Below are 14,969 nucleotides of genomic sequence, written 5' to 3'. Positions count from 1 at the left end.
TCTAAGGACTTGTCAATTGGAGGCGGCCATAGAGTGGGAGAATGCTAGAGCGCCCTGAACGGCCCCGCCCCTTGTCTCTTTCCGGGTTTCCCCGTGTCAATTCTTTCCGGAAAGGGTCCTTCGCCTGGGGCGGGGCTTCCGGGAGCGCGTGCACGGAAAAAGCAATACTGGCCAAAGAGTTGGTCCTTGGAGTTTCCAGTGGCTTTGCGGGCTTCGAGCCCCGTCACCACCAATGTGAGTTGTCACCTTAGGCAAGTCATGCCCTTGGAGCTTTGGTTTGCTCTTGCATATGGTTGTGTTAAGATTAAATGTGAGGAGGTAAATTATATAGAGCCTTAGTATAGGAGCTTTCACTAATTTTATTTCCATTGTAATTGGTATGAATAGGTGTTTCTTACTGGCTTTAGGGAAGGAAAGCAAGAATAGTTAGGGGTGAAGAGCTTTGGCGCAAGAGAGTCTTGGGTCTATTATTCAGCCATAATAATTAAGGATTTGCAACATCGTGGTTGAAACTTTATGGTATTATGTTGCAAAATAATATGAACGGAGCCACTTTAAGCTGCCATCCCGGAAGAACTGCCTTGCACCTCTTATTCCTCAAACCCTTGGAATGTTGAAACAGCAAAGTAACCTTTGGACTGGGCCTGAAGCAACATTGTATCCCAAACAACTGCAAAGATACAAAGAAAGCAAATATGACTACCCAACTGATCATTAGTGGACGGAAATTAAAAACATTCTTTAGAATTCACATCACTATTATCTGCACCTATAGAAATGTCTTCCTTCTATTGATATCATTGATGATGTAATTGACATAATTGTTCCCCTTCCCTTTTCATAAATAACCTTTGCTTTCTCCTAATTGGACCCTATTTGGGTTTCTGCCTGAATCAGTGCTTTCTGAATAGCTAATCTTTTGATCTCAAATAAATGCTTGCTGCCTCTCACTTTGGCCTTTTATTTTTAGGTTACCAATGCTAAGTGAAATAAGCCAGAGAAAGACAAATACTGTATGATTTCACTTATATGTGGAATAAAAATATGAACTCATAGAAATAGAGCAGATTGATGGTTAGCAGTGGCTGAGGGGTTAGGGAAATAGATGAAAGTGGTCAAAGGGTACAAACTTTCCGTTATAAGATGAATAAGTTCTGGGGATCTAATGTATGTAGCATGTTGACTAGTGAACAAATACTGTATCGTATACTTGAAAAGTTACTAAGAGAGTGGATCCTAAAAGTCCTGACCACCCACACAAAAAGGTAACTGTGTGAAGTGATACATATGTTAACTAACCTTATTGTGGTAATCACTTTGCAATATGTAGTTACATAAATCATCACATTGTACACCTTAAAGTTATACAATGTTACATGTCAATTATATCTCAACAAAGCTGGGAGGAAAGTAAAATAAAAACAATACTAAACTTTTGAAAATTATTAGGAAATGTAATAAAACACTGATTTTTCCCTTGATGACAATTTTGATCCTTTTAAAAAAGTATATTAAATTCCATGCAACTATATATATAGTTTTACTGGTTCTCTAGGCTCATATCTGTCAGGTAATCCCAAACTACTTATACCTTAAAAATATAGGAAGAATCACTTTTGGATATCTATTTATATAATATTCTGAGAGCTGGGTGAAGAAGTTTGGGAAAGTTAGTGGTTATGAGGTTGTTTCTGTGGCACAGTATGACTTTCTGCACTGATGCTCTGGGTCATATTTTCATGCCTAGTACATGATGAAGACAGACTTCCCCAATCTGAAATTATACTACAATGTAAATTCTGTGAGTACAGGGCTTTGTTGTTCTAGATGCTGTACCATTAGCTCCTAGGACAGGGCTTGGCTTATGGCAGGCAATTAATATTAGGAAATTAGGAAGGACCCAGTATCTTAAATGAGGTTGTGCCCTTGCAATTGAACAGGACCCAAAATTCAATCAAGACTGTGGACGAAAAGGGGGTTCTATGGAAAGTAACTTCACAGGGTGATCTGATCATAAATTCCTAAGTGGGCAGGTCATATTGAGTAGTCACGCCCAGGCATGTAATTTTTTAGTAAAAGGTTTATCTTTGCCTTAAGCAAGCCTGTCCATTGTTTCTGTGCATCTAGGATAACATACCTTTGAAGTAAGCTTAACCACCCTCAAGAAAGTACATAATCTTGTTAACTATTCTATAATGGAAGAGTCCCTGATTTCCCAGAACCCTCTGATTACCCCATGACCTCCTATGAAGATGTGACTACCAGGCAGAAAAGCTGGCCAGTGAACACTGGTTTAGGTATCTTTCCATAAATGTACAATTATTAATATGTAATTTATAACTTGGCTTTCTGGTATATACACTTGTAAGCGTGGTTGCCATGAGTTAGTCCCCTCATCTCAGACATCTCTTGGTGTGCTCATAAATCAAATTTCTGCATCCACAAAGCTGAGGCATATCGTGGGCTCCCCAGACTCTTGTGATATGAAAAAGGGACACCTGCTCTGGGGCCCTGTCTGAGGCACCCACTGGCCTTCCCCACACTTACATTCATCCATGTGCTCATTCTTTAACACACACCTATGGAATTCATATTAAGTTCTAGATCCTGTGCTAACACGGTAGACAGATAGGAATAAGACTGACATCATCTTGCCCTCAAAAAGCTCAGAAAGTTGGTATTTGGGGGGCTGGGATGGGGTGTGGCCCCAAGGCTCACAAGGAAAATGTTATAAAGGAGTGGGGACAGTGATGCTCTTATCTTCGTTGGGCCTAACTCTTAGGTGTTCCAGGTTTCAGCCCCTAGAGACCAGACAACTCCAAATTTGCTGCCCACAATGCATCTGAGGGAGATTTTTTTTTGGGGGGGGGTGCAAAACAAATATCATTTCTAAAGACAAATTACATTGCCCTCAAGTCCCTCAGCAGGTTCCAAAACTGCTATTCTTTGTTACTAAGAGCTTGGAAACCTTTCAAGAAGGAGTTTCTCAGCTTAGTGTGGCAGCTAGACTCTGGCAAGACTGTCACACTTCCTCTCTCCTTTCCTGCAGGAGGAACCCTCTGCTGGTGCATGCCTGGCTTACTGCTGTAACCTTTTGTGTACATTACTCCATTTAACACTCCCAACCACACTGCTAGGGTGTAATTGATATCCCCACTTCACAGAAGAGGAAATTAAGGCTCAGAAGCTTCATAATTTGCTTATAGTCTACACAGCTCTCTGGCTCCAAAGCCTGTAGGTTGAACTACCTGCCAGACTTATCGCTGGTGGGGATAGGATTCAGATTTTTGGCCTAGGCTTTCCATTCAGGAAGGGACTCAAATTTAAACTTTATAGCGTTTCTCACTGAGGTTATGCAGTCGATACATTGACAGGATTGAATGTGTCAATACACGTGAAAGTGCTTTTCATGCAATTTTAAACTTGTGTGCCCTTATTGGATTTTACTGTCTATACCACAGGTCAGCTGCCTAAGGCCTGGGGCCAAGTCCAGCCTAACATCTGTTTTTGTTAATAAAGCTTTATTGGAACACATTCATGCCCTTTGTTTGCACGTTGTCAGTGGCTGCTTTGACAGCACAAGAGAGTGGCGTAGTTGTGACAGCCCCTGTGGCCAAAAAGCCTGAACTATTTACTATCTGCCTCTTTACAGAAGTTGTTTGCCGAGACCTGATCTATATTATGAATTAATTTTTAAAATAAAGCTTGTCATTATCTTGCGCATGGCAACACTCTGTTCTATCACTGTTTGCATTAAAAGTATGTTTGTGTTTTCAAGAATACCATAGTTTTTAAAAACTCGGGTATATTTTTTTTTAATATACTGGAGTCAAAAAAAAAAAAAAAAAAAAGTGGCTCAGCCGGCCTCAAGTTCAGAGAGGCTGCAGCTCTGCCACAATTAGTGCCTCCCAGGCTTTATTCATCTTTCAATCTTCAGTGTGAAACACAGTCCCCAAGACTTGGTGGGGGCCCCATGCAGTTTTGCTGATGTCGTAGAGGATCTGCCTCGTATGCGTCTGCTCAGGCTGCACAGCCTAATGCCACAGACCAGGTGGCTTCAACAACCACACTTTATTTTCTCACGTTCTGGAGGCTGGAAGCCCGAGATCAAGGTGTCGGCAGGGTTGGTTTCTTTCGAGGCCTCGCTCCTTGGCTTGCAGACGGCCACCTTCTTCCCTGTGTCCTCACATGACGTTTCCTCTGTGTGTCCCTGGTATCTCTCTGTGTCCAAATTTCTTCTCTTCTAAGGACACCAGTCATATTCGAGCCTACCATAATGGGCTCATCTTAACGTAATCACGTTTTCAAAGATCCTGTCTCTAAATACAATCACATTCTGAGGTTCTGGGAGTTAGGGTTTCACCACATGAATTTTGAGGGGACACAGTTCAGCCCGTAACAGCTCACTCCACCCTCTCCCCCTGCTACCTGGGACACCCTCAGCTTTCCCTGGGTCTGCTGCCCCCAGATAGTAGAAGGGAGAGCTTAAGGGACACTCTCTTTTATCATCCCCACTGGTACCTGGACCAGAGTCTGAAACGAGGGTTCTGGGTCCCTCACAGACTTTTGCCAAGAGGTAGAGAAATAGGCTATGAGGCAATTCCCTCTTAACCTAATAGGAATAGAATTCTCCATTGAAGGGGAGGTAGTCGCTCACCTAGCAGGTGCAGTCAGCGGGCACTAGGCTGGAGCAGTTAAGTCTTCTAGATTCTCAGGGCACATTCCAGCTCCATCTCACAGCCTCCCTGAAGCATTGTCTGGGTGGCTCCTGCAATCTACCTGCTCTGCGTTCGCTGCCTCCAGGTCCCTGGGTGAGAATGGGGAGACCGGTCAAGGCTCAGGGTCCCATCACAGTGACTCAGGTCCCCAAGGGTTGCGATGCGCGCCCTCGTCCCTGGAGGGCTCTGTGGGCGGCAGCCTGGGGAATGCTGGGCCTCTAGGGAGGCAGCTCCTTCAGCAAGCATCCAGCTATTTTTAAAGCTTGTTTATAATGCTACGAACTGCTAAGCACTGTCTTGCCAGTTAGAAAAAAAAAAGCACCATATTTTGTCAAGGAGCTTACAGGCTGGCAGGACACTGGCAAATGGGAACCTTAGTACTTTTCTCACCACTAATTTATACTGAAAAATTTCAAACATACATTGAACACCCATCACCCACTGCTTAGATCCCACCATTAACATTTGCTATACATGCTGTATCACATATCTACTATCTGTCCGTGCAACCATCCACACGTATGTTATTTTTTGTACATTTTAAACCAAGCAAGGCATATTATTTTGAGATATTTTCTTCTTCTTTTGGGCTCCCCTCCCCCATTTCAAGCAGTGAGCGAGCTACCTTTCATGTTTGGGAAGAGGGATGTGGCGGGAAGAGGGCTGAAGTAGCCCCGGAATCATCCTTGCTTTTGTTCCCCAAGTGTCATTTCTTGAGAAGAGCAGATTTGCTGGGCAGACACCGTGTCTGTGGCAAAATGGTGAAAGGAGAAAGGATTCCCTGAGAAATAGGCACCCATACTCTGGGGTGAGAAGCGGGTTGAAGTGCAGGGAATTCTGTGTCCTGTGCCCTGGGGAGAACCCCCTGAGGATACCAGACTCCAGGGAGGAATGGCTGCTGGGGGCATCTGAGTGTGCTCACCAAGACGGTCAGCACCTCAGGTCACTGGGGCCGATGACTGAGGACCAGGCGGGCTCCCCATTTGCCTTGTGTGTGGTTCTTCCTCTGTACCCCGTTATGGACAGGAGTATGTTCCTCCTGAATTCCTTGTTGAAGCCCTAACTCCTAGTAACCATAGGCTATTCCTGTATTTAGAGACAGGGCTTTTCATCAGGTAAGTAAGTTACAGTGAGACCATTAGTATTGGCCCTGAGCCGGTTCCTTATCAGAGGAGATTAGGACACAAGACACACCAGGGAAGCTCCCTCACAGAGGAAAGACCATGTGAGGACACATCAAGTTGGCGACAGTCTGCAAACCAAGGGGAGAAGCCTCAGAAGAAGGCAAACTTTCACATCACACATCCATTCTCCAGGACTGTGAGAAAATAAATGCCTTCTTTAAGCCCCCCAACCCCAACCTGTGCTATTCTGTTATGGCAGCCTCGCTAACTAGTGCAGCCCACCCCCGTTGCCTCTGGGGTTCAGGGGATTCTGAAACAGAGGTCAGGATTTTCCATAACCCAGCCTAGTGGATCAAGTGAAGGGCTTTTGTTTTGTTTTGTTTGTTTTCACAGCTGATGTTTTTGTTGAGAGTCATATCCAATACACCGTTAAATGACTGATTTGAGTAAGTGTGTTAATAGCGGTATCCTCTGGCTGCAGAAAAATGGCGTCAGGGAAGGCTTCTCACAGAACATATGGCATGCTTGGGATTTTGAAAAATTAATGGATTTCTAGGATGACAAGATGAGGAAAGTCATTCTAACTAGAGGGAACAGGGCAGAGCTATGAGAGACAGGCATGTCCCCGAAGAACCATACAGAGTGGTTCACTGACTGCTCACTTCGCGATGGGCACGCGTCCATGAGCTTAAATGCGTAAATCATCTAATCTTCACAACGATCCTGCCAGGTATATCCTGTAATAACCCCCACTTCACAGATGAGAAAACTGAGGCAGAAAGGGAGTAACTCGCCTGAGGTTACAAAGCTAATAAGTAATGGAGCTTGAATGGAAACACAGGCCACCTGGTTCCCCAGTTTCCATTCCCCCCACACTTCACTATTTCACTCCTCAAACATTTGCTGTTACTGGAGGATAAATTCAGGATTCAGCAGGACTCTTCCATAGGCGGGCCAGGAGCTGTGTCTGGAAGTTGGCAGAGTCAGATGATGGAGGACCGTGGCATCTTCATTTTATCCTACAGTTCAGGATCATTCAGGCTGGAGTTCTCAGATCCCTGAGTGTGTTGATTTACTCTTGGGGATCTGAGGATTCCAGAAGAATTCTTCAGTTTAGCACTTTCCATTTTAAGGTACTCTGAAGGAATTCAGCACAGGTCTCAGGAACGGCCACCCACTTGCATTTCTAATTATGCTCTTGCTGGTGTCATGACCTCCGAAGGGCTAAGGTTTGCTAATTAATTTGTAAGTCAAACTGGAATTCACAGATACACTCTCAGGGACTTCAGTGTGCATATATATATATATTTTTTTTTCATTTAATGGGGTTCCTCACATTACTCACATTTGAGAAACACCATGGCAGGATTCTAAACTGGGATGGGGGTGGTAGGGAGAACACAGAGGCTGGATTCTGCGGTCCCTGGAGGGGAACCCAGGTGTGTCCTGTGTGGGGCCCACTATTGGTCCAGGGTGTCAGGAGTTGCCCAGGGAGGAGGGGTGCCCGTGATGCAGCTGGCATCTATGCAAGCAACATGGTCCATCAGGCATCCATGGACTCTGGGGTCTTGGGCCTGGCCTAGGCCAGCTAGGTAACTTTGGGCAAGTTTCTGAGCTGTTCCGAACCCAGCTTCCCAGGATGTGGTGAGGACTCAAGGAAGTGGTAGAGGCAAAGCCCTGACCTAGAGCAAGCACTGGATCTGAGGTGGTCTTTCCCGCTCCCTCCTTCTCTTTTCCCCTCAGGCTTCCTCGTCCTCTCTAGGTGCAGACTGCAGCCCCCTTTCTTTCTGGCCGGTGCCGCACTGAATTGTCACCCTGCACTTGTTTGTATTTCCTTCTAGACTGTGCCTTCCTTAGGAACACAGAGAAAAGTGTTTGTATCTGATTTTAAGGATGATGGGAAGCCATCAAAGGGGATTCAGCAGTGGGATGATCAGATTTTCATTTTAAGAAGGTCTGTGGCCGCTGCTGGCTGCTGTGTGGAGAGGAGACAGGGCGGGAGTGAGAGGGACATGGGGAGGCTTGTAGAAGATGGATTGTGGGCTGGACTAGGGTGGGGGCGAGGCGGACGGAGAGCCATAGAGCCGTGGACAGATCAGGTCTCGGTTTGAAGTGGGGTCCTCAGAATCTGTTGATGGATGGGGGTGGAGTAGGGGATAAAGGAAATTCAGGATCAAGGGTAATTCCACATTTTGAGGTGGGTAAGCAGGCAGATCGGGTGCCTTTTGCAGGGATAGTAAAAGCCAGAAGAAAGCAGGTGGAGGGGAAAAGCAGAGTTTGGTTTTCATCATGTTGTGTTGAGCTGCCAGCATAGGTGGATGTAGCAAGTAGCCTGCTGCGTACATGACTCTGGAGTTCCAGAATTGTTTAGGGCTGGTGGTATGAAATTGGAATGCGTTGACATTCAGATGTCATTTAAAGCCCCAGGGCAAGCTGAGATCCCATGGGGAAAGCATCTCCTATAATAAAGAAAATGTGACCCCCCCCCCCCAATCAAGAGACACAGCAACATTTCTGACACTGAAAACTTGAGCAGAGGACTTAGAGCCGGAAAAGGGGGCTTAGAAGGAACCTCCAGTGAGTCAGAATGAAACCTGTAGAATGTGCAATCACAAGATGAAGAAAAGTACTTAAGCAAAAAGGGCAAATGCAATTAGGCAAATGCCACTGAGAGGTCCGGCTTGGTAAGAACAGAGAAGGGGCTGTAAGTGGTGACGTCACATTGCCCTCACTCTGCATACTTCTGGGCTGATCAGGGTACACTTGCCCCCTTGACACAGACACTACCTCAGAATCCTTCTCAACACTCTTTCTGGATGCCACTCATAGATTGAAGATGGCGTGTAAACTAAATCTGCCATTTCTGATATAATCTAATCTCCTTGTTTTGCAGGAGAAGAAACCGAGTCCCAGAGAGATTTACTCTTCCAATATTTCACCAGTAGGCATCTAGTATTCTGCCTTCCAGCCCATCGGTGAAGTGGTAGGGCCGCAAGGGAAAACATAGTTATCTGGATTCTAGAATGTTTTTGTGGAATAATTGTGTCAGGACTGTCCAGAGAACCAATAGGATGTGTGTGTGTGTGTGTGTGTGTGTGTGTGTGTGTGTGTGTAGAGAAGGATTTATTTTAAAGAAATGGTTCATATGCTTGTGGAAGCTGTCAAGTGCAAAATCTGCAGGGTGAGGCAGCCGGCTGGAGACCCAAAACAGTTGTAGTTGAGTCTGAAGCCCATCAGTTGGCAGAATTCCCTCTTCCTCTGAAGCAGTCAGTCTTTTATCCATTCAGGCCTTCAACTGATTGGATGAGGCCCACCCATATTATAGAGCCTAATCTGCTTTACTGAAAGTCTACTGATTGAAATGTTCATCTCACTTAAGTTATATCTTCACAGAAACTTCTAGAATAATGTTTGACCAAATATCTGGGTATCATGGCCCAGCCAAGTTGACACAAAATTAGCCATCACGTATTGGTTTAGATTGTCTCATTTTAGGAAACAGACTTAATAGTAGTCTTGTCTGCTGTTAGGAGGAAAGGTACAAAGGGGGTGTGGACCTGTGCTGGCTGTCTCATGCTGAGGAAGCATCCACAGGAAACTTGGCTTTGGTGATTATAAAGGCATCTGAAATGTGACCACCCTAATAAAAGCAGTAACAGCTGCAGTTTATTGAGCACTTACTATGTACCAGGCAGCCTGCTAAGTGCTTTCCAGGAATTCTCTCATTTGGGATCACTCTGGCCCCACCTGGCCAGACCTTGCCTACACCCTGTCTAGGGTCTGTTACCTCCCCACGACCCTAACTCAGAAAGTCAGCCACAGAGCCTCTTTCTCCAGGACCCATTGATTGGGGGATATTTTTCAAGAGAGATGGTGGGACAGGAATTCCTCCTCTCCTCCAGGAGCCTGAAACCATAGCCCAGAGGCTTCTTTGTTCTCTGCTTTCTGTTCTGCCTAATTCCTCCCATGAGTGAGCCTAGTTATTTCGATGGGGGAAGTGCAAAAGTGGGAATCTCTGGGAGGAATCGTTAGTTACGATTTTAAAGATATTATTCCACCTGGTTCATGATAGTCAATAGTGTCATTCTCTGTTGGTCACATATATTGGAGGATTGAGTAGCTGCATTCTTCCTTATAAAGGAGAGCAGGATGCATTCAGAGGATTGCAAATACCTGATTATCACTGACTTAAGACGACTTTAACACTACTTTTTCTCTATTTTATAAGAGAAAAAAACCTCACAAAAGATCTTGAATGCTGCTTTAAGTTCATATTTGTGTTCTCTCTCTCTCTCTCTCTCTCTCTCTCTCTCTCTCTCTCTCTCTCTCTCTCTCTCTTTCCCTCAGTCAGTCTTTTATCCCTCTCTCCTTCCCTCCCTCCCTCTCTCTCCCCTTAACTAAAGGGAGCTGGTAGCAACCACTCTGCTTTGCAGCTCAGCTGGTAAAATGCCTGGAGAGCAGCCAGTGGCCTGGGTTCAATCTACTGATGAGTCATCAATTTCTTTCTCACCCAAAACATCTGGTTTAGGATCCTGAGTTATGAGCTAATATTAAATATAAAAGTTCATAGCATCACATATATAATACTGTTGATTAGAAACATCAAGAAAAGTAATTGACTGGAGGGGACTCGGTGTGACCAGCTGGTTGAACATCTGGATGGGATCCAAGGGGCCTGAATTAAATTCCCAGTTCATCCATTCTTTCTTGGCCAGAAATATCTGGTCTGGGATCTTTAAAGATTTTGACTCTCCTCCTTGGATATTACTTTTTCCAAATGTTTTATATACCAAAAAATGGGAATGTGTGTTTCAGTTCGCTGTAAAAGACTACAATAAAATAACAATAGTTTTTATCCTCTCAAGCATCCGTTCGTTAGACATTTATTGGTTTTCATTACGTATTTCCTTCGCTGTGTCATGTTACCAGCTGTAACCACTTGGTGGCAGTGTACACTCATTTTTTCCCCGGTGGGTTGAGGTTTTAGAGGAAGAATTGCAGCTACTCAATCCTCCATCTGTTTGGCAGCTGAGCGGCCCAGGAAGGGGAAGACTTCCTACCAGTCTGGAGCTTTGTTATCAGAGGTCTTCACTTGACATACATTACTTAAGTTTCCACAAAATTCCTTTGCCGACTGCATCCCTGTGACCAATAACTTGAAGTTAACCAAGCCTTTTGGTGATACTTGATGTTTTGTTTGCTGGATAGTTGCTTCCCACCAAGACACCATGGATTTCTCCACATCACCCCCTAATACTTTCGGTCCCATGATTTAAGAAGGACAATGGTTTCTTTCCTGGAATCTTCTCAAGCAGCTTCTTTCCAGGATGTCAGGCGGAAAGTAAGTAGTTCCCAATCGCATGTGCCAGCTCAGATTGGATGAGAGTAGCTGCTTGGGGTGTTGTGTTAAGAAGGACGCTGAGACCTCATGGTCCAGGCTCAGACAGCAAGAACACTCACTCAGCTTTCGCCTGAGAAGAGAAATGGGGACGTACACCGTAAAACCAGAGTGAAGAGTGAAATGCTAGAACCAACAAATGGAGGCAGGCAACTCTCAACTTTCCTTTTGCTGCTCTGAATCAGTAATCGTCTAAAACCACCTATATACCTCACCCAACATCCTCTTGGGTGGTTTTGGGCTATTGGAGGGGCAATCGCTACGATTACAGAGGCCGAGCGGGTAAAGTGGATGAGTGACCAGCAGGGAGAGGAGAGGACCGGCGAGGCAGAGCCCAGGTGCCCTAGGCGAAGGGGCAGTTCTGCTCAGAGTCAAGAAAAACTCTGTGGTTGCCCTGCGTGATGCAGGTCCAGACAGTGCCAGATCTTGGGATTGTACGCCTGGAAATGAAGGTTTTTATGTGAAAATTCCCGGCAATATCCATAAACACGTGAGCCAAAAAGGAAATGCATGGAAGCCAAATTTGGGCTCCTTGGAATGTCCGGCCTGTTCGAGCACTTATTTCTATGACCGCCATCTAGTGGAAAAAGTGGGTTGCTCGCCCTTTGTTCTACAGAGCGGAGGGAACCAACTTCTTCCTTCCTCCCTTCTTAAAGTTGGGTTTTGATTTCCAAAAAAAAATATTGTTATGAAAAGGTTTCAAAGTGCCACCCTGATGGCCATTCTCCTCCTTCCCTTTCCGGAAATCAGTGAAACTGAAGGTGGGGCAGTGTTGGGAGGGTGCTGTAGAAACCCTGAGGTGGGGGCAGAATTGGGACAGCCAGGCTTGAGGACCTGCTTTGCTGCTGGGAACTTCGCACGGTGATTCCAGACCACCGAATGAAATACGCATAACACATCGACCTGGCTGGGGTCCTGACCCAAAGACCCTGAATGAATGTAAAGGATGCATGCTTATACATGCCGGACGGGCGTTCTCGGCCATGATCCTGGATGCTTAAGACTTTTCTTAAATGAACTTCATGGAAGTCTTTGAACACCCTCCCCTCACCCCCGAAATTGTATGCAAAAGTCTTTGCTTGCGTATTTTTCTTGGGCCGAGCTGCTGGGCTGAGTCAGATCCTCGAAGGGGCCTGTAACTCAGAAAGGATTGTCAGACCTGAGCCCAGTGGATTCCTCTGGAAGGATTGTTAGAATGCAGACAGCCGACTCCTCTCCTAGACTTTCTGATTGCTGACAAACTGCCATTCTAACAAGTTCCCAGGTGATGCTGAAGATGCTGGTCCAGGACCACGTAGGCACGTTGGGGACAACAGGGGAAGGAAGGAAAATCCTCCCCTTCTGTCCCTGCTCCGGTGGATCCAAGGTCTGACCGGTGTCCAGCCTCCTCACCTCTCTGAGCCCCAGTTTCTACACCTGTCAAGTGAGGTCGCTGGACCTGATTCCCCAATAAAGAACAGAATCCAGCACTCTTGCCTTTCTCCTTGATAGGGAGGATTAGAGAAATTACAGGAAATTTTATTTTTCAAAACATTTGCTTTCAAGTGTATTAAGCTATAGTTTTGATAAAGAAACGCACCCATTTTATCCACTTAAAGTGCAGTTCAATGAGTTTTCGAAGTATGCTCCTGAGTAAGCATTGCAGTCAGGACACAGAACATTTTCACTGCCCCTAAATGGTTCTTTGAGCCCCTTCACGGGACATGCACGCTTGGTACCAGGCAACTTTTGGCACGTGTGTGTTAAACCTCACTTCTCTGCTTACTGTAGCAGCTTCTTATTGCTGTTATGACAAACTGCATCACACTTACGGGCTTAAAACAACACAAATTTATTCTCTTACAGTTTTGAAGGTCAGAAATCTAAAATGGGTTGGCAGAGCCGTGTTCCTTCTGGTGGCTGTGAGGGGGCTCTGTTATCTTGCCTCTTCCACTTTCTAAATGCTGCCCGCTTGCCTTGGCTCACGTGCTTGCGTCATTCTTACCTCTGCTTCCATCCTCACATCTCTGTCCTGACTCTTCCTTTGCTTCCTCCCTCTGCCAGGACCTGGGGAATCCCTGAGCCCTCCCAGATGATCCAGGCTAATCTTCTTGTCTTTTTTTTTCTTTTGACATTCAATATTATTTTATATTAATTTCGGCTGTACAGCATAGTGTTTAGACATTTATATAATATAAGAACTGATCCCCCTGACTAGTCGAGTACCCACCTGGCACTATACATAGTTACTACCATATTATTGACTATATTCCCTATGTGAAAACCTACATCCACATGACTACTCTGTAACAATGAATTTGTATTTATTAATCCCATCCCCTGGGATTAATCCCTGACCCTCCTTCCATCTGGCAACCATCACTATGTTCTCTGTATCTATGAGTTTGTTTCTGTTTTGTTTGTTTATTTGTTCTTTAGATTTCACATATAAAGGAAATCATATTGCTTCTATCTTTCTCTGTCTGGTATACTCCACTCAGCACAACACCCTCCAGGTCCATCCATGCCACTGCAGATGGAAGCCACTCATTCCAATCCATGGCCGAGCAATATTCCATTGTATATATGTACCACCTCCTCTTTATCAATTCATTCATTGATGGACACTCAGGCTGCCTCCACATCTTGGCCTTTGTAAACAAAGCTGCAATGAACATATGGATGCATACATCCTCTTGAAGTGTGCATTGGGTTTTGGGTTTCTTTGGATAAATACCCAGAAATGGGATTACTGGGTCCTTCTTTGTCTCTTTTTACAGCTTTTGTTTTAAAGTCTATTTTGTCAAGTGTAAGTATTGCTACCCCAGCTTTTTGTTTCCTTTTTTCATTTCCATTTTCAAGAAATAACTTTTTCCATTCCTTTACTTTCAGTGTATGTGTGTCTTTCCATCTGAAGTAGGCTCTTGTAGGCAGCATATGTAAAAGTCTTGTTTTCTTATCAATTCAGCCCTCCTATGACTATTAATTGGAGCTTTTAATCCATTTACATAGAAAGTAATTGTTGATAGATGTGTAGCTATTGCCATTTTATTATTCATGCTTTTTATCTTTTTTCTTCTTTTTTCTTTTCCATCTTATAGAAGTCTCTCTATCATTCCTTGTAATACTGGTTTGGTCATGATGAACTCTTTTCGCTTTTTCTTGTCTGGAAAGCTCTTTATCAGGTCCTTCAATTCTAAATGATAACCTTGCTGGGTAGAGTACCCTTAGTTGTAGGTCTTTGCTTTTCATCACTTGAATATTTTGTGCCAATTCTTCCTGGCCTACAAAGTTTCTGTTGAGAAATCTTACGGGACAATCTTATGGGAGCTCCCTTATAGTTGCTAGTTGCCTTTCTCATGCTGCTTTTAGGATTCTCTCTTTGTCCTTAACATTTGCCATTTTAATTATAATGTGTCTTGGTGTGGGCCTGCTTGGGTTCATCTTGTTTGGGACTCTCTGTGCTTCCTGGGCTTGTATGTCTATTTCCTTCACCAGGTTAGGGAAGTTTTCAGTTGTTATTTCTTCAAATAGATTCTCAATCCCTGGCTTTCTCTCTTCTCCTTCTGGTACCCCTATGATGCAAATGTTATTACACTTGATGTTGTACCAGAAGTCTCTTAAACTATCCTTAATTTTTTGGATTCTTTTTTCTTTCTGCTGTTCTGATTGGATGTTTTCTGCTATCTTGTCTTCCAAATCACTGATTCAAAGCTCTGCTTCATCGAGTCTGCTGGTTATTCCTTCTAG

Source organism: Rhinolophus sinicus, chromosome 12 (genome assembly GCF_057876585.1).
Source record: "Rhinolophus sinicus isolate RSI-liver-muscle chromosome 12, RSI-T2T, whole genome shotgun sequence".
Lineage (NCBI taxonomy): Eukaryota > Metazoa > Chordata > Mammalia > Chiroptera > Rhinolophidae > Rhinolophus > Rhinolophus sinicus.
This window is presented reverse-complemented; position numbering follows the sequence as displayed.